This window comes from Aythya ferina (assembly GCF_964211825.1).
Source record: "Aythya ferina genome assembly, chromosome: 3".
NCBI classification, from domain to species: Eukaryota; Metazoa; Chordata; class Aves; order Anseriformes; family Anatidae; genus Aythya; species Aythya ferina.
The window spans coordinates 65,022,969-65,043,452 of record NC_140298.1 but is presented as its reverse complement, the minus strand read 5'-3'; the positions used below and the strand labels follow the sequence as shown (position 1 = coordinate 65,043,452).

The following is a 20,484-nucleotide window of genomic DNA, read 5'->3' as shown; positions in this document are numbered from 1 at the left end:
AGCTTTTCTTTTTTCTGTCTCATGGCATTTGAGATTTTCATGCAATACTGTAATTTTCTAAGTTGACGCATTAAGAGGGAGAGAAACAAACAAACAAACAAAAAAAAAACAAACAAACAAACAAACAAACAAACAAACAACACCGGGCATATATCATAAAATAATGAAATTAGGCATCAACAGCCCTTTCCTGTGCCCCTATGTAGTAGGGAAAATTAAATACTGAATCTGTAAGATTGTAGTGAATTTAAAGATATCACTGCTATAAAACTGATTTTAGTTCCTCTTTTGTGTGTCTTGTTACATTCAGCCCAAAAGGCCAGTAAGGAACTTGTGTATATTGAAGAATTGAGGTCAACTCTCTACTCCAGGGAGACAGAGCCGGATCTGTCGTCTCCATATTCAGCAATTGGAAGTTAGGAAAGGAGAAAATGTTCTGACATTTCACAGCAGGGGGCGCTAGCTATTCCCCCCAAGCATTTAACAATGATAAAACTAGTTGAGCCCTCTGATTAGATTAGTATTTCCTTTCATAGAGATTGTAGTAACTTCCTAAACTAAAAGGACTTATAGGTGAAACAACAGAGAGTAACCCTAGTGTAAAAGAGTAGTAAACCAAAATGGGAAACAGTCCCATCCTCATGTACCATCCTTTGGCAAAGACCAAATTTAACTCTACCTAGTCAAAACACTCCCTCTGACAACACGCTATGTAGCTCTAATATTTCAGAGTCTTATTTAAATGGTATCCATTCAGATGGCAAAATGACAACAGTGGCACAGAAAGTCAGGCTTGCTTTGCAGGCTTTCCAAGAAGATTGCAGTTTTATTCTTCATAGCCTTGCAGTTCTAAAAATAAATATTGGTATGTCATGAACACCTTCAGAAGATCTTATTTGGAATACTATTGTGGACATCTATTGACAAATTTAGGTCATGCATGCTTTAGTTTTAGCACTAATTGATGGTATGCAGTCATCTATTAGCATCTAGTTTGTATTCATTCACAGAAATGAATGAGAGGACTTTTCTGTAATTAAATTAAGTTGCATTACTATAAGCCCTACTCCAGAGCTGAGTATCAGGATGTTCTCACATTTTCCTCCATTGGCTTAATATAGATGTGCATACATACAGAAATGGTAGGACAAAATGAATGATTGTACTGCTTCTAAGGGAGCATATATTCTGTAACAGAAAATGACTTGTACAGGATGTCCCTAAACTTGCTAAATTTTTGTAATGATTTGTTCAAAACCTAGTAAACTGGGAGACGGGTTAACTGGAAGAAAATTGAATACATAGAATATCCTACTTATCTATTTGAAATAAACAAATTTAAAGAAAATTGAGGTACTGTGCCAGTGAATTAAGCTAGTTTCAACAGAGTTTCTTAGCTCAGTGTACAGTGTCACAGGAACACAGCTGTGCTGCTTCTAGCCCCACAATGGCTTATGTGCTGCCAGCTGAAATCTCTCTGTACCGTACTCCTCAGCTTTCCTAAATACAAGGGGAGCACAGCAAGCTCTTTTGGCTCCATTCCTACTGTCTAGAGATAGCCCAAGTCAGCCGCAGGTTATGGCCTTGGAAATGAAAGTCCTATATAAAAATAATTGATGGTCTTAAATAATTAAATTGCATCTTAAAAGAGAAAGACATACTCTCCATAGTGCTCGCAGAAACTCCCTTATAGTCAGAGGGAGGAACAAGTACTTTCACCGGGTAATTCCTCCCATTCTAAGAGAGAGGTCCAGAAAGCACAGTGAATTGCTCTCTAGAAATGTCTTTCCCTCTCTTAACTGCAGAGGAAACTCTGAAAGTTAGCTTGCTTTTGGTGGCTAAAGTGAGGTGAAATGAGGGCCATTCATGAATACATTTTTAACCTGTTCAGGCACCTCTTCACAATTTTGGGTTGATTATAGTTGATTACAAGTAGAATCATGTCTGAGTGATAAAATACTGCTAAAGAAGATGGGAAAGTAAAGAAAAAAAATGAGAGTCAAAGATGCAAATTATAAGTGACCAAAAAGAAGATAATAAATATAGAAATTAAAAGACATTATCATATCTGTATTTAGACTTAAAATTTTGGTGGCTTTACATAAAAGACTAGGCTGAGTTATAAATTAGTTAAATGCTTCACAGTCAAGGGCACATTTCTAGCTTCACTCACTGCCTTTCAAGAAAATTTAGGGATTTCAAAATGCAAATATTTAAAGTGGGTTTTCCCAGGTATATTCATGCATAACTGATCAGTAGATGAGGATTTGATTCTAGCAGGAAGTAATGATAGTTCTGGCATATCTATGTGTCAGAGGGGAAAGCCAGTTTTCTAGAACTCTGAAAGAGACATAAACCCAATAATGATTTGTAAGATTAAGAGACCATGGAATAGATATATTCTAGTAACTGGACTGTAAATCTAGGAAGATTCCAGGCCAAAATTGGTCTATCAAAAAACTGCAGGCTAATCATCTGAAAGGAATAATATATGCAACAATGAAATTCTATGCTATAGTTAAAGAGACATTTCCCACTCATTATAATTTAGATAAAATTTTTCCTTGAAAACACTCTTTTGAGGTTAGAGGAAGTCATAAAAACAGGGAAAGACAGCCTACCAACCGAAACAGATTTGCAGGCACTGACTACATTATTACCTGTGATACTCTAATGCTCTTGTCAACTTACTCCTGCTTCAGAAAGGTTTCGGTCTAAACAGAAGATAATAAATTTTAATGGCTAGTTCTTTCCCATAATCTTTACCAGAGAAGATTTATCACAAATATTAGGGCTTTCACTAAAATGATATCTACAATTTGATAATTGCTCAAGGAGCATTAGGAAGTATGAATGCTTAACTCAGTATGAATAAATCAGATTTTTAAGGACTTCAGAAAGGTGTTTGTTTTGTTTTGTTTTGTTTTGTTTTGTTTTTTTTTAAAGTGTTGCAGAAACCTATGTAAAGGTTTGCTTTGTAAAATAAAGCGTAAAAACTAGATTAGATTATGTTGAGCTATCATGTTAGTACACAACAGCTTTTAAGGCTACTGGAAAAGTGTCTACCATGAAGACTTTAAAATCTTAAATAAGAAAAGAGACAAAGGACTGGTAAAGATATTTGTTTTTTAGTAAATAGTCCATCAAAAATGAATGTCTATAAGAAAATGATAGATACTTACTTTCATCCAATGCATAATTCCCTGAACTAATATATTCTTCTCTTCCCTTGGACATTAGCTTATTTTGTGCCTTGGCTATAGACTTTAATATCTTATAACAACAAATGGAGGCAAAGTGATGAAGAACTATGGGAAAGCTATATTATTGCTCACTGCACTATATCTATTATATGCAAGAACAGAGATCTTCAGTTTCCAAACTAGCAACTAAGTGCTTTTTATAGACCATTAAATTCACTGAAGGTTTCTATTATTAGTAGTTCTCTGTAGTTCCAAAACCTCCTTTTAACACTCTGTTTTTTTAAATGAACTATAAAGGTAAAACTTATCAAGGGGTTTAGTTGGTGCTTTGGTCAAATGCTAAATTCAGTGCTAAGGCACCACTAATGCTTTTCAGCCCTCATGCAGCTGCAGCCTAGCATCTCAAAGCACTGTGGTGCTTACACAACAAATCCTCAAGCCCTGACCCTGCCCAGACTCTGAACACAAACTCCCTCACAAGAGCAGCAATTGACTCCACAGAGCAACATTAGTCCACTCTTCTGTGAAAGAAGAGTGTCAGATTTAAATTCTTCCTCCATTACCTCTTTAATCAATTATGCAAATTGGCAAAGTTTCAAAAGGAGAAAGTCACTCACTTCATCCCAAAATAACCATTCAGTCAGTAGTAAGGGCACATTTCTGACCTGAAAGTGTCTGTGAGCGAAGTATTTTCTCTAGTTCAGACACATGGGGACATTTTTAAAAGGTCATCCACCCAAATGGTAAGTCCTCTAATTAATGGATACTTGGGTATCAATTAGCAGCATGTTTTAATTATTTTGTAGAAAAGGCAGGTCTGGTGTACGTGCTTACTTTCAGTAAGTAGGTGGTTGCTCAGTGCTGAAAGTAGATCCTTTAAGGTGTAGGTTGTATGTGTATTACTGTCCCATTGTATTTCCTTCTGACGCTCAGCTTGCTGATTTCACTGAATTCTGCTCTTACTCATCTATCTCCCATGCTTTCCATGTGAAGCCTAATTCAGGGCAGAGAAACGAGTCTTTAACTGACAAGTACTGTGTTTATAAATGTTTCAATGCCTGATGGCTGAATCCAAGAAGTCTGGGTATTAAAAGACAATTCATTACTTCACTTTTGGTGTCTTGAAGACACATCACATAAAGCGTTCCTATTTAAGTTGCACACAGTCCCTCAGGAAGTCAGGTGGAACAGGCTGGGCTGTGGGCACCCTGCACACAGAACAGATAGTTATGTGAAGTTAGGACACTGACCAGACATTTTGATACAGAGGACAATACATGTCACAAAGCCTGTTTTAAATTCTACCAAGGCAGAAGTTAAGCATCCTGCTTAAGGTTTTAAGGACCATCCATATATTATTCAGATCCTTCTAGCAAAGTAGATATAAAATACTTTCTTTTTTTTTTTTCTTTTTTTTTTTTCCTCTCCTTTAGAAACTGAATGGAAGACAAAAAATAAATTGAAATTATTTTATTTTAAAATAAAAGGAAAGGTGATGGTGGTGCTCTGCTAATAAAACTGATAAGATTTGTTTTCCAAACTGTCCACAGCCTGGGTTTGGTTCTGCCGACTGCCTTCTCTGGCACTGCAACCTGCTGCTCCCAGAGATTATTCTGAGATAAGACATTTGTCACACCTGTAGGAACGATGCCACTACATGGTCAGAATATTTAAATACTAAATATTTATTTGCCCACATGATGAATGACTCTTTAGCCTACTATCCAAAGCAATTGCCCAAGGAATGGGTTCCTGGTTGCAGTACTTAGTCCATATGATCACATAATAGAACATTTATGCAAGTCCTTTAACTTCTTTGATCTTCAGAAGACTTAAGGTGCTTCTTGGGACATAGACAAATAGAACTTTAAGATTGAAAACTGAGCTAGCAATAGGCAACTCCAGGGCAAGGTGATGGTGGATTGTGCTGTTCAGAGACTAAAAGATTATGCTGCCATTTGTCTGGGAGAAGTAGTGTTGTTTTGTAGTGCATCCCATTTACCATACATTGGTTTGGTTTCCAGAGCAGTCTTGGTGTGCAGGAACTAGATTTCTTTTGAAGGAAACTAAATTGGAAGCTCTGCTTACAGCCTGTACCAGATGTACTTTGTCCTGCAGAGGGGACAAATGGATCTGAGCTAATCGGTCCTTTGAACAGCCTCAGACTATGTACAAGGTAGTAACATTTGGTTCAAGACAACAAACTAAATCTAGTCCATGGTAAAAAGCGTTGATCACATATTTTAAATAAAGGGACCTCAGCACCAGCTGCTTTGATCTACTGGTCTGCTCCTGTTGTGCAGAATTACTTGCTAACACAGACAAATACACCCAAGTCATGTTTTTTGTTGCCTAAAACCTTTAATGTATTTAGTTATAACTCTGTGTGTGAATTTTGCCCTCAATCATCACAGGTAGCTGTTAGTGAAAAGTTCATTTTTTTTTCTTTTTTTTTTTTTTTTTTTTTTTCCTGGGTTGAATAAAATGGCTTTTATATAATTAAGAAGTGACAATTTGGGAATCCATGTAAAGGGGAAAAAAAAAAAGGAAATTCTGATCTGAAATGAAATGAATCTGAGGCATAAAGGAAACAGCGGCAGGAAGAAAGGGAACAGACTGAAAAGGAATACAAGTGGGAGTGAAGCAGGAGAAAATGCTATTTTGAAACAATAGATTGAAAAAATATTTAGAAATATATATATTTCTATTTCAGTAGGTAGAGAATTTTACTATCTCGACTGATCATTGACAATTCTCTCAAGTCTATGCCAGCCTTTTTCCATTTGCTGCTGAAAGAGTTTGTGATTATCACATATTACCCTCCCTTCATGACATCAGAAGAATTCTGTATATTTTGAGGAAAATATGTGCTAAAAAAATTTAGTAGTATAGAAAGAGGCATGGCTGCAGCTGTGGACTGGGAACCTAGTGCCTTGGCTTGCATTTCCGGCTTTGCATCTCTGACCTTCAGAGAGGCAAAATTCTGGAGTAATTTCTTCTACTTACCTGAAAACTACAGATAATCCATAATCATTACACAGCATTAGCCACTTACAAAAATGGGGCACAAACATCAAAATGATTTATTCAACAACCCAGTGAAAGGAACAAATATTATCTGCATAGCGATGAGAGCAAAAAGGAGTACAAATTAGGCCAATCCAAGAAAGTTCAAGAAAAGAAATAAAACCATAAATCTAAACCAAGAAACTGCTCTATTATGGAAAAAATAAATAAAAATCTCACTTTCAGGGAAGAGGTTTTCAACTAAGCAGGATGCTTAGTAGCTCAGCTGCTACTGTGGACCAGGAAGAATAGGAGTATATATGCTTCTGTGTGTGTGTGTATGTATATGTATATATTCCTATACCAGAAAATATATTTACTTAAAAAAAAAATACATTTAGACACAGTGATTCTATTCAGTAGTTTAGACTGTTCTCTATATAAAACTTAATACAGAAAGCTGCAGATCTTCCTTGTAACATCCAATAGGATATCATATTCTTTTCTGGAGATCAGAGTTGCATGATTTTTTATTTTATTTTATTTTATTTTATTTTATTTTATTTTATTTTATTTTATTTTATTTTATTTTATTTTATTATTTTTTTTTCCAGGGGAGAATGAAGGTGTTTTTACATCAAAATATCTCTTGGAAGAATGTCAATTTCAATAAAACATGTTTTGAATAAGTGACTGCTGTGTATTTTTAACATTTAAAACAACAAATTACTTTGATTTTATCAAAATCAGTCTTCCAAATTTATCCACTACTAGATTATCCTACAAGTAAAATTACTGACCAGAAAAAAATAAATTCTTAATCTGTAGAACATATCAACTTTTTGGTTTTGTTCTTTTCAGAGTAGAAAATTGTAAAATTGTAAAATTTCCCACAAAGTGGTATTTTCATCTAGCCAAGTGCTTCATTACTCAGTGTGCAACAGAATCATAACACGTTTTTTCCTTTGCATCTTAACTGTTAAAGAAAACAGAACTTGTTCCTCAGTGATAAACTTTATACATATAGTAGGTCACTAAATCATTAATTGAAAAGCGGGTGGTCTTCACAGCTAGTCTATTTTGACTTATAACAAGATCAAGAGGAATATGATAATGTGATGTCTGATGTAGGGCTATTTGAAAGTGTCGAGATGTTGTGGGAAGAAGCAACTTATTTTAGTAATAGGTAGCCTACCAGTTTCAGGCTGCATTTCTAAGACAGACATTTGTCTCCATATTTTGTAATCACATCTTATAAATGTGAAAAAACTATGACTTGCTGGTATCTTCTTAGATTATTCACTGATGTACTTCACAGGTTTTGGTCAACTACTTCCTTTTACTGAATTGCACAACTCATTCATACTGTAGCTTATACGCACATACACATACAAACCATTTTCCTAATTGTTTCATTGATTGCATGAAATTAAATTACTCCCAGTCTTATGCTGATTATTGTCAACTGTGTAAAAATCCTGGTCCCACAGCAGTACTGTGCTGAGCTCCAATGTGCAATCAATATGGAATTCCTTCCCATTGACCATTAGCATCACTTGCTACACAAGACTTTGCATAGCACTTTGCACAAAATAGACTTTCCATACAAAAGAAATTTTCGTGCAAAGAGCTAAAAAACAGATTTAGTTATTATAGTCAATATTTTTGTTTGTTGTGTTTTAGCAATATGAATGCTCTCCGATCCTTGCACTTGCCCACCCTAGGACACCTTTGGAAAGAAGACTCTTCCCCTAAATGAGGCCTGAAGGACATAAACTTTGTCTAGTTATGAACACTAGTTCCAACAGATTTTAAATGTTATTTTGTGTCCCCTGGGAAGCCTCACTGGAGAGGCAGATGTTTATTCCTTTTCTTTCCATGCATGCTGTGAACAAGGGTGGCCAGTGGAAAGCCGTGGGGGAGTTGCGTAGATCTTTGTGAAGTGCAATTTGGCTCCTTCACTGAGTTCCTCACTAACAACCCTAATCTAAGTGATAATGTATCATGTAGGGACATCAGTTGTCTCTTAGCGGAGGTGGTTATGGCAAATGTTAAAACTCTCTTAATTATTACAAGTTCTAGAATTAGCAAGCTTGTTATGCTCCAAAATGGCATTCATTGGATATTATCACATTTCCTTCTGCGTTCAGTATTGTTTAAAAACTCTTTTAAAAGTTTGATAGTTTGCAAGAAACCAATTAGCATTTGTTTCAGAGCAAGCTTACTTCATTATACTTAAACATTGGCCTTTACACTATGGGTATTTAGAACTGCTGAATAATAGTCTTAAGCAGTTAGTTTGTGAAAATTTTGTATTGCCAGATTAAATAAATCGTAAAATCAGGATAGCCTAGGTTGATAGCCTTGGCTGTGTAGCTGACAAATTTGATTCCAAACATAAAAACACAGGCAATAATAATAACAACTTGAATGCTTTCTAAGTGTAGTTGGATGTTGTCCCATTCCATTTAAATGTAATATTCAGTGTTAGTGACTGTAAAGTATTTCCTTTTTCGATTCCTTAATTTCAAAAGTTTATGATTTTCCATAACTCTCTCCCTCTAAGCCAAGACTTCCCCTGCTTTGGCGAAGAGTAGCAAGGACTCAATTCTGACAAAGTCTGTTAAAGTCAGAGTGCTTATCATAGGACTAACATGTTTTACACAATCAGCCAATTTATTGGAATATTTGCATTCACAGAAATTGGCATACATATAAATGATTGATTGATATGCCTTCATTTGGCATAACCCTAACTTTAAGGAAGGCCTTTCTTCCTTTGTAGTTAAAGCCACTGAAGAAAATTCACTGAAATCCTATTCTGTCAGAATATGCTGTTCAACAGGTATCACAGCGCTCTATGAATTTGGACTAATTTTGGTGAAGTCTTGATTTGAAAGAAAATCTAATAAAATATTCAAATGGTTTCTGGGTTGTTGAGATGTATATTATAATATTTTAAAAGCCGGGCTTGAACAGTTCAGTCTATCTGAAACAATTTGGAGGAAAGACTTCATTTTTTGAGGACTTCTAAATTTGTATCTTTTATTTCAAAAGGACACAATATTTGACATTTCAATAAGCTCTGAAATGTCACCCTGATAAGCAGAGAGAACTAGATTTGACACTTTATGAGCTTCCTTCACCCCATGGTGTCTGGCAAGGTCTACATTCCACCTGCATCCATCTGTCCTCAGTTAGTAATCTGTTCTGGGTACTACTGTTAGTACCTGACTTCCTAAGATGTGGTGACTCATCTGAAGGTAGCCCTTCAAAATACGCAGAGTTGAGGCTGCTTAATAATTTAGAAGCTATTTTAAAATTTGGAACTCCTACCTGGTGTCTCTATTTGGACTGAAAAAAGTGGGTTTAAAAAAAAAAAAATGCAGGAGGAATTGTGGGGAAAATTTTACACCTACCTGAAAGGAAGTTGTGGGAAGCTGGGGGTTAGCCTCTTCTCACAGGCAACTAGTGATAGGACAGGAGGGAATAACCTCAAGTTGTACCAGGGAAGGTTTAGGTTGGAAATTAGGAGTCATTTCTTCTCAGAAAGAGCACTTAGGCATTGGAATGGGTTGCCCAGGGAGATGGTAGCATCACCATCCCTGGGGGTGTTTAAGGAAAGGTTGGACATGGTTTAGTGGGAGACATTGGTAGTAGGGTGATGGTTGGACCAGATGATCTTGGAGGTCTTTTCCAACCTTAATGATTCTATGATTCTATGAAATGTAAAGACAAAAATGTAAACAAGATGTTAGTGTTGACTTTATCATAAGAATTGGCAGATTTCAGTCAAACTGTTTTCAATCACCAACTTTAACCATAGTTCAAATCAGGAAGAAAGACACCATGTATTAATATTGTATTATGTATTATTAAATAATTGTAATTAATCTTGGACTATAATTATGCTTTTTAGTTATTTTCTTAAAGAATATTTGAGCATCACTCACTTAACCATTAAAGAACATTAATCAGCAATCAATATAAGCTTTATGTAAAATTTGATACCATTTATTGCTAATCGCAAAGAAGTCCACATCTGTCCTTTGTTCAGATTTTCAGCTTGTGCATTTCAATATGAGAAATGGTGCCTAATGTTTTAAAAATACCTAGATGCTTTGGGACAGAAGTCAATATACAATTAAAATACTATATATATATATATTTTTTTTTTTTTTTTCTAGATTTTTTATTAGGTAAATGAAACTGTGAGAAAGGCCCTAGATAAATACAAAATTTACAAACACATTCCGTGTTAAAATAAAACCCATCACTCATTTGTTAAATGAATGAAATAAATAGTTTTGAAGTATATGCTTTACATCTTTGTGTCCTTCAAAGTTTGAATTGTATAGATCTCTGCCTTTCCATTCTAGCACTGAAATAGGTAAACAGGTTTTTCTGCACTTTCAATTCTAACACATTTTATCAGTTTGAAACTGCTATAGTTGTAGTTTATCCCGGATAAAGGACATGGAAGAAGACATCTACAGAAAAGAACAAAGCTTTTAACAGCTGGATTATCACTAAGATATACAAAAGTATATTTGTTAGTGTTTCAGCTGGTGGATTCTTTTAGTTCAGAAGCTTTACATACATAATAAGTTTAGGTTGTACTATTACAATAGTGTTTTTTTTCTTTCCTTTTTTTTTTTTTTTTTTTTTTTTTTTTACAAGAGTTGTAGGTTTCATTTATACAAAGCAAACCATTATGTATAAATATCTATTAAAAAGAATCAAATTGTATTTATTTATTAATTTGTTTTCTGACATTTTGTGCTGTTGGGTATTAGAAGTTACAGGGGAAAAGGTATTAGAATTGGAATATTTTAATTTAGCCAGCTATGGAAACATGGTTAAACGTCTGTTGTCTATAAACATGGCTATAATGTATAACATGGTAATACATTGTCTATTGTCAGATCAAGAAATGTAGCATTATCTTGTAAAGAAGTGAAGCTCTTTGCTCATGGATTGTTTTCTTTCCAGAATAAAATATCTGACAGCATTAACAGTTTCTCTACATAATTAAAAGAAATAGTGTGAAAGCTTCTTCTTTTTTTTTTTTTTTTTTTTTTTTTAATAATAATAATATAAAAGTGTTATTAATTCATTTCACTCTTCTCCAGTTTGTGAAATATGAGCACATACTTCCAGTAAGATATCCTTGAAGAACTAAATGTCTCAGGGGACTGGTAATCACATTTTTGGAGCCTTTCACCTCTAGTTCACTGATTCAAATACAGCCAACATGAAGTAGTGATGGAAAATCATTGTGGTTTGAAAGCTGGTTTGTGGCCTGTGTGAAATGAACTGGTTATTTCACTCAATTTCTTAAAGGATCTTGGAAAGCACTCAGCACTTTTATAAATGGTGCTGAGGATGCTGAGCTCCTCACAGGATCTGGCCAGCACCTATGAAGACACATCTGGGTCTGATTTCTTTGAAGATGGCAGAGGCCAAGACTGACGAATAAAATCCCACTTCTGATCCATTTCCAGGCAAATTTCCTCAGGAGATTGACCTCTTATAGCAATATCAAGTACCCCATCCAGCAAAGCAGAGCTGAGGCGGCAGCACAAGGTGGTAACTCTGAGTGGCATTGCTGCTGTCTATGCTTCACAAATGCAGGGCACAAACAGTGTCATTTTCTATTTCTGCCGTCTGGCACCTTTTCATTAGAATTAAATGAACTTAATTTAGGAGGAAAAACAATAGGGAAAAAAAAAAGAGAGAGAGAGAGAGAGAAATGACTCTTTTTTGAGGGGGTTGAGTGCATCAGTCTCATTTTATTTTATATTATTTTATTTATTTATTTATTTTATGCAGAGGTACATACATATGTAGAAATAGTTAAGTTATCCTTTGTAAAGCTCATATCTACCATATTCTCAAAAACCCATCTGCCAATACTTTTCCTCCCCAGTTATAAATTATCTCAGCTCTGTGTTTCCCAGTGAAGGCTTTAAATTGTCTCCTTCATTAATTCATTTCCTTTACATAAGGGACTTTTCTTCACAAGAAGTGTATCTCTTTTTAAGAAAATATACACATCTTTTTTTTTCTTTTTTTTTTTTTTTTTTTCCTGAACATTTAATATGTGGTATTAGGAACTTCCTCAGAGGAGAGGAAGAAAAGTCTATCTTCATTAACCACTAAATATAAAGCAGGGATATTAAAACATCCAGATGTCATGTCAGCTATATACCTTGTCTTCTATGATGTCACATTTGATTTTCTTATTTTATGACTTTGACAGCATCATATTAAAAATTTGATTGCACAATGACAGTACAGGTTTTGAATTATTCAGCTTATGAGTGCACTCTTACAGGAAGACTATTTTGTATTTCTTGCCATTTCTGAAAAACTGACATTTAAAAAAATGTAAAAGGAAAGGGAAAATGATCGCTAATAACTAATTAATAACTCAAGCTTGGCAAAGGTAACCTCATTTTAATAGAATATCACACAAATTAAAACTAGATTACATATAACACACAACGTATTTCAAAAGTCATTTGAAACATAATTCTCCGGATGACATTTTGGCCCCAGTGAGATCAATGGCAATATTCCAATTCAGCTTCCGTGAAGCCAGGACCTCCTCCTAACTGAGGATGTTTTAGCAATTGTCAGAATCCTTGTGGTACTTCATTGGATTATCTTTACCAAACCCTTTGCTAACAATGTTCTCCAGATACAAGTGGTTACTGAAATCACTGGGACATTTTCCATTGGACTCCCATTCTTCAAGTCATACCCTTGAAGCTGGAACCTTTGGGGCAGTTTTTGCAACAGTCTTTTGGGGCATATGCTGTGTGTAAATGACTACTACAATGACTGACTGGGTACTACCAGCTTTTGTTTTTGTTCCATTTTTGGTTTTGTTCCTCTGTCTAATGTTAAACAAGTGCAATCTGTTTGTTCATTTGCATAAATAACTTCAGCTGTAACCCTTTACAGAGTGACCAAATCTGTTTTTACTTCATTACAATTTACACTTATTTTTTAAATCACTAAAGTTAGAAACATCTGCTCTCCAGCTTGACTAGATTCAGCTAGCTCTTTCATATCAGAACCGTAAAACAAATAATGTTCCATTTTAAGAAACATGTTATTTCCACAGCCTAAAATGAAATTTTACTGGTATCAGATATGAAAATGTCATTCAAAATCGAGCCCTTTTACCATCAAACATTACAATTTTTTAACCAGTAGGGCCCAGAAGAACAGTCCATAGCTATACATGCTTTATTATTTCTCACAAGAATTATTTCAGCTGAGCTGTCTGGGCTTGTAAGAACTATAGGATTGACTACAGCTCAGAAGGGTAAAGCTTGGAATATTCCATACCAGACATAAAATAAATCCTTCCAGCTACAGTGATAGGGAAAAATACAAATGATCTTTTCACATCCTGGTTCCTTCAAAATGGTTAGCAGAAATGTCTTTGATTCAGCTCACACCTGTGTCTGTGGAGAAACTCATACTGATTTAATTGAGATCAGAATCATGACCACAATTATATCAAGAAATGTATTTGTAGTCTCTCCAGAATTTCTGAGGTTTATTCAAGAGTTCAGTTTGTCATTAAAGACATACACTGCTGTTCTTCACCTCCCTTCTAACATGTCTCTATTCCAATTTGAAGATGACAAGATTGCCTGTTTTCATTATAAGCAATGAAAATTAGTTACGGATCACTTACACTATGTCATTTTAGTTCACCTATTTAACCTGCACCTAGTCTGCTTCAACACATGAATCCTACTGGGATAGCATTTTTTCATTCTTAAATGAACAGTTCCACACTCATGTTGCTTTCCTACTGATAAGCAAAACTTATTTCAAAATGTACAATTGAAAACAAGATATCACAATTCAATAACATTTCATTCTGCAGTATCAATATCGGTCTGTAAATATTCTGCCCAAAATAAAAATGCAAGAGCTTCCAGGACAAAATCCTGCCATCCTTATCATTCACTGCTCAACCTCTACTCAGGCAAACTCCAGCTGGAGATAACAAATGGTAACTATATAGTTGCAGAGTAAAAACTGAGAGATAATATAAACCTTTCCCTATTTAATTTCATGTGTTTTTAGCAGCAGTCCTAATCAAAGGCTGCATGGTTTAAACACTGTTTCTGGAAAACACTACTGATTAAATAGAAATCAAAATCAGAGCATTTCTCTTACAACTATTTGTGGTCTGACTGGGAACAGGCTGATCATGACCAGTGACAGAAGAACTTATTTCCATAATAACCTTTAAATCTTGTTGTTTCAGGCTGCCACCAGCCGTGGCAGTTAAGGTGTGATGAAAGCTTTCTGATGAGTCTCACAAGCTTTCCTCTCTTTATTGCAGACAAACTCACCATCCTGTAAACTATGCCAGAAAGCTACATCTACAGAAATACAACCTTTCCCTTTAGTACTTGTATGTGGAATTGCTTTAATCTCTTTACCCAGGGCAGTGCAGGACTAAGGAGTTCTCTGTAACTGAGACAGAATGCTAGGAAAAAAAAAAAAAAAAAAAAAAAAAAGAAAAAAAAAGTATAAGTGAAACACTTTAAAAAAATAAATCAAAAATCCCAGCAAAAATTTAACAAAAAGCAGGAATTATGGGAAAAAAATAAATTAAAAGATGTTTCCCCCCAGACTCCTTCAGTCTTAAGTGTTATCACAGCACCAGCTTCTGGAGAAAGAAGTGAAGATTTACTTTGAATCCTATATTCATACTTGTTGGCTATTTGGCAAAGAGGCAAGAGGTTTCTTATTATTATTATTATTGTTTTTGTTAAGGCAGTTTCCAGGTCTTTAGCATTACTCTGAGCCAGAGATGTTAAATAAAAGGGGGAAGCGCTGCTGCCATAACAACCCTTTTGGCAGGGAACTATTGGGATACAGATAGCTACTACACTACCTACAACCAACCGTGTGCATCATGACACACAAAACCAGAAAAAGGCTTTTCAGCCCCAGCATCTTCAACATTTGCACTCGCCACTCCAGAGCAGCGAAAGCCAAACAAGCACAGACTTCTCCTCCCCATCCCCTCCGACCCTATACTTATTTATTTGTTTGCTGGGGCAGGAGGGGTAGAAAAGTCCATCCCAGAACCGAGTTCTGCCCGAAGGGCTCTCCCTAGAGCATCGCGGAGCATCTCAGGGCCCGGCACCCCGGGGGTGCCACTCGGGGGAGGCAGCCAGCTGTGCTCAGCTGGGTCGGGTGTCGTGTGTGTGTGTGTGTGTGTGTGTGTGTGTGTCACCAGCACATTAAAATGGTCCCTCGCAAAAGTTAAGGCGCTGAACCCTCCCCCGGGCTGCCCCGGGCATGGGGGGCTGCGGAGGGCGTGCGGGTGTGTGCGGGGAGGAGGGGGCTTCTGGCCCCGGAGCTTGGAAGCGGGGCTGTCGGGGTGTCTGTGCGTGCGGGTATCCGTCTGTCTGTGACACAGAGAGAGAGAGACCCCCGTGGGAAGGGGCAGCGGGAGGGGCAGCAGGGCGCCAGCCCCTTCCCCCGCAGCTCCCGCGCAGCCCCAGTGCCACCCCCGCCGCTCCTTCCGCCCCCCCGGGGAGGGCAGAAACCGGGGGCCGGGACCCCCAGTTCCCCGGGGACAGGGGCAGGCGGAGCGCGGTGCCTCCCCCCGCACCCTCCTCAAATCCCCCAGCGCTCATGCCCGGGGCCGCTCCGGGATGGTCGGCGGGGGAGGCTGTGGATGGATGGGGGGGTGAAGGCACGGCAGGTGCTTTTCTGGGGTGATGGTGGTGCTGTGCGGGGGGGCCGGGGCCCGGTGACTCACCCGTCCGAGGCGGGGGCTGCGGGTATCGCGGCGCTGCCCCCGGGGCGCGGGGGGCGGCGGGGCAGGAGCAGCAGCGGGCGCGGGAGCAGGGGGGAGCGGCGGGGCCCGGGCTGCTCCTGGGCGCGCTCTCGCTGCCCATCCCCGGCGCTGCCGCCGCCGCCGCCGCCGCCGCCGGAGGAGGATGCGAGGGAGAGTCAGCCCCGGGCGCGGGCACGCGCGGCGGCGGCGGGAGGGGAGGCGGGGAGCGGCGCGGGGGCGCGCAGCGGAGGGGGAGCAGCGGGGAAAGGCGGGCGCACGGTCCTGCAGCCGTCTGTCCCCCTCAGCCCCGCAGCCCTCCCGGCCCTCAGCCCCGCAGCCCTCCGCCCCGCAGCCCTCATCTGCTCAGACCCCCGGCCCTCAGCCCTCCACCCCACATCCCTCCATCCCTCGCCCCTCCATCTTCCCATCTCTCCATCCCTCCGCCCGTTATCCTTCCATCCCTCCCTCGCCCAGCCATCTCCTTCCGTCCCTCCGTCCCTCCGCTCCCCCTGGCCAGGGAACCGCCGTCTCCCCCCGCTGTCCCCCTCCCTCCGCCGCAGGGGGGCTCCGGAGCCCCCCGGGACCGCGGCGGGCGCGGGCGCGCTGCCGCTCCGCCTGCGCGTCCCGCGGCGCGCCCCCGGGAAGGGCGCCCCGCTCCTCTGAAGGGCAGGGGGTCCCCGGTGCCCCCCTCGCTCCCCGCAGCCCCCGGGGGAAGAAGCGCACAGGTCTTGCCGGTCGCGCTCTTCCCCGTTCTGTCTTTTATTTTTCCCACCCGGCAGGAGAACACAAAACCGTGCCGTGGCAGGAGAAAAGGCGGTAAACAAGAGGAAAACGTACAGAGTACGGTAATCACCGAACGAGAAATAAACCGCACGCTGGAGTAGTTCTTAAAAGCCGTCTTTCGAGCCTGCTCCTGAAACCTAGAGGACTTCCCAGGTGTTTATTTAGGATCAGGAATAATTTTTTTGACATTAGAAATAAAAGAGACAGCAGCTCAAAATGCATTGTGTGAACGTAAGAACTGTCAATCAAGCCTGCCAAATAAACCACCGTACTAAAAGCTGGCCATCAACTCTTTATCCTTGTTCTCAACTCTCCCTGCATTACATAATGTTGATAAACTGCTGCAAGTATGTTCGGGGAAAGGATACAGTGATGATGAGAGCATGGCACTCTCTATGAGAGTACATCAGTAGCCTTACCTGCCAAGGAGTTGTTTCAGAGGTTCATCAGTCCTTTTTTCATCAGCCCTCCAAGTAAACAATCGACTAGACGTTTGGTGCAGACATATGATTCCCCAGTGTCAGTGCCTCTGCCCTCGACGTTTCTGAATTGCTTGTAGATTATTAACTTACTATGCTCTTCCGCTCTGCCTTGTACCAACAGCTATGCAGGTATCAACAGCTCCCACTTGTGAAGCCAAGGAAGAGAGAGATTGGGTAGATTTCTATGCTGCTCCACATTTCAAACTGCTGATTTGCTGTAAGGGCTACAGTCGCTCAGGGAATTGGTCTGTGCCTTTAACAGGTTTATTCCAAAGAGAGGCCTGACCCGAAGTTCACCGAAGACAGCACAAATATTTCTATAACCACGGTCAAACTGGTTTAAACCACTGTGAGCTCACTGCTGGCATGAAGGTATTCCTGAGTGCCACTGTTCTTTCATGCTAGTAAGAACTCTCTGGGGAAAAAAAGGATAATTACCAATATGCACATCTTTTCCATAAAACTGTTGAGAGATACAGATACTTGTTTTTGCTGCTCTGTAGCTATTAGCAAAAATATGTGCTAGACAGCAGGTTACAGTCCCTGGCTAGGGCATGTCTTCTGGTCTCTGTAAGCTCATACCAAGCCATGTAACCAGCAGATGCAGTGGGAAAAACGGAACACCATGAAACTCCTAGGTCTAAATGTGGACATTTGTAAAGCCAGCAGGAGTAAGGCTCAATGTTTCATTGCTGCTCACAAGGAAATTCCTAACAAATTGGCTTTTCAGGGCTTTTCTCTTCTTTGGTCTCAGTCCTGGGATTAGGTCTGAGCACTCCATTAGCTTACAGATTTCTGTTATTTTCCTTGTATTGAGTCCCATCTTCTTTCTGCTTTCTCCAGTAAGGGCTACAAGCCATTAAAAGAAATGTTAGTGGCCAGTTAGGAAAGTGAAGGTAAACTGGGGATTTGGACTCTGTATAGATAACATTTTTGAGCAAGAATTTCGTGTGAGTCTCACTGACATCTGGTTAATTTTTCTTTTAGTATAGACATCACAGGCTTTAAGTATACTTAAGACAATTTTTTTACTATAGCTTTTTTTTTTTTTTTTTTGGCCCCCTCTTGCTTCTTGCTCTGTAGTTAAAGGTGAATGGCCACAGTAGGGACAACAGAGTTCAGTGTAACAGTAGCCTGGTAGTTAAAGTGATTCCAGAGAAATGGGAGACTGAGGGTAAAGACTTTTTCTCTGAGATTTGGAATAGGAAATGAACCATGGAGGTCTTGTGTCTGTTCTCAAATGAATTACTTAGTTCTCTCCTAGCTTTGACTCCAAATTTTATCTGCATGAACACAAGCACATATATGCCCACAGAAATGTTTTCCCTCACCAAGGTGAATTTTTTTGCAGATGTGTCTGTTCTTAAAAAAAATCCAGAGCTCTGTTCAGATTCTTGCATGCTCTTTACACATATACCTTATATTATATACATATGTTATATATTGTCATTTTCCAAGTAAGGGGTTAGCAAGATTGCTTTAGTTTCATATTATATCACCATTTTGTGTTTATGAAGAATACAAATATTAACCCTTACTTTTCAATATCACTCTTGTGAACAGGTTTATTCTTAGATATGAGGTTGCATCTCTTCTATAAATCCTTTGGATGAGAGCAGTAAACATGCTTTTTCCCACTAGAGATATAATTTAAGTCTTTTGTGATTATAGAATTGCCATATAAATTGGCTTTGCAAAATCTAGCTGCTGAGCTTGCTACCTTAGAATGGATATATACATATATATGTTGTTTTCTGAAGATTCCAAAATATTTGCAGAGAGCACAGTTTGATAAAAGGTTTCATTCACATAATGGAAAAAAAAGTGGATATTAATAGAAGTTTAAAAATAAAGTAAGTGTAGATACAGACTGATTGTTTTAAGCAGCATATTTTAAAGGTCAAAAGAAACAGAACAATTTTAAAATAAAACAAATCCAAACAATCCCTTCCCCAGACAGCTCCCCAGCCCCTAAGGGGGGGGGGGGGGGGAGGGGTTGTTGTTTAGTTTTGTTTAATTTTTTCTTTAAAATGGTCTGAACATTTATTTCAGGCATGTTTTTAAAGAGCATACTTCAACAAACATTTAAGCTCTTACTAAAAACATATATGCAGCACGTGCATTGTTCCACTGATGTTATCTGTATCAAGCTGGTCTTACCAGTGTTTTCAGGAGCAGGTCTTCCCTTTTCATCTGCATTCATTTCAGATGGCCCAGGACCCATGCTCATGGGAGTTCTGTGCACATTTTCCTATTTGTAATTGATTGTTAGCTTCTGGGTTAAGTGCAGCATTTAAAAATCTATCATCCTTTGGCTTACTGTTCATGATGTTCATTAGTTATGGCTTGCCTTAAACTTGGCCCTGATTATACAACTGGTTTGACTAATGCCAGCACCTGGTGTTTGTGCAATGAGCCTTAATGACCCCGATGAGTGCAGTGGCCCATTGCATGGCCGTGGGATGAGGAGTAGGATTCTAGATCCAGACAATGGACTGTGTTGTACAATGAGGCCTCAGACCAGGCTGAGGCTTTGGATATGATTAAGATAAAAAATGAGATAAGTATTAGTAATACTTGGATCTCAGAATGAACTTTATGTTCTTAGTCTTCCTTCCTTCCTTCCTTCCTTCCTTCCTTCCTTCCTTCCTTCCTTCCTTCCTTCCTTCCTTCCTTCCTTCCTTCCTTCCTTCCTTCCTTCCATGTAGTTAGTGTGCTTTATTAAAACTTTGATTTATTGGCAAAATATTTTTTTTGCTCCATATGCTTTATCCAGAAAAAATAAAGATTATGTGAGATTATAGCAAATTATAGCAAATTATAGCAAACAAATGTTTTGTTTGTTTGGTTGGTTGGTGTGTGTGTGTGTATGCCATTTTTAAGACACTTTGTTAAACAGCAGTTTCATACTGTAGAGGACAATCAGATTTAAAATTTTACATTAAAAACCTTTGCAGTGCGGCTTATAGGATTGATTTTAAGAAAAGTTTTTCTTTCACAGGCAAATAGCACAGCAAGGATTTAACACATGAACCTGAACTGGTCTCAGTTACAGGTATCTACAAGAGAGATGTGCTTTGATGGATCCAGGCCTCCATCTCCACTGAACTCAAAGGAGGGCTTTGAAATATACAACTTTTCTAATTAAGACTTTCTCTTCTGTCTATTTCTATTTCTGTTTCTT

At 38.7% G+C, this 20,484-nt stretch overlaps 1 protein-coding gene across 2 annotated transcripts in view; it reads right to left on the bottom strand.

Annotated features, from left to right (window-relative positions):
- Nucleotides 1-17,372, bottom strand: part of FUT9 (fucosyltransferase 9) — a 111,305-nt gene extending 93,933 nt beyond the window's left edge. Inside the window, exon 1 of one of the 2 annotated variants that reach the window (XM_084515642.1) lies at nucleotides 17,238-17,372. The gene's annotated coding sequence lies outside the window, so the exon portion shown is untranslated. Of the gene's footprint in view, nucleotides 1-11,363; nucleotides 11,864-17,237 lie in introns of those variants that run through there. The other variant, XM_084515640.1, reaches the window with a different exon arrangement.
- Nucleotides 17,373-20,484: the final 3,112 nt, after the last annotated feature.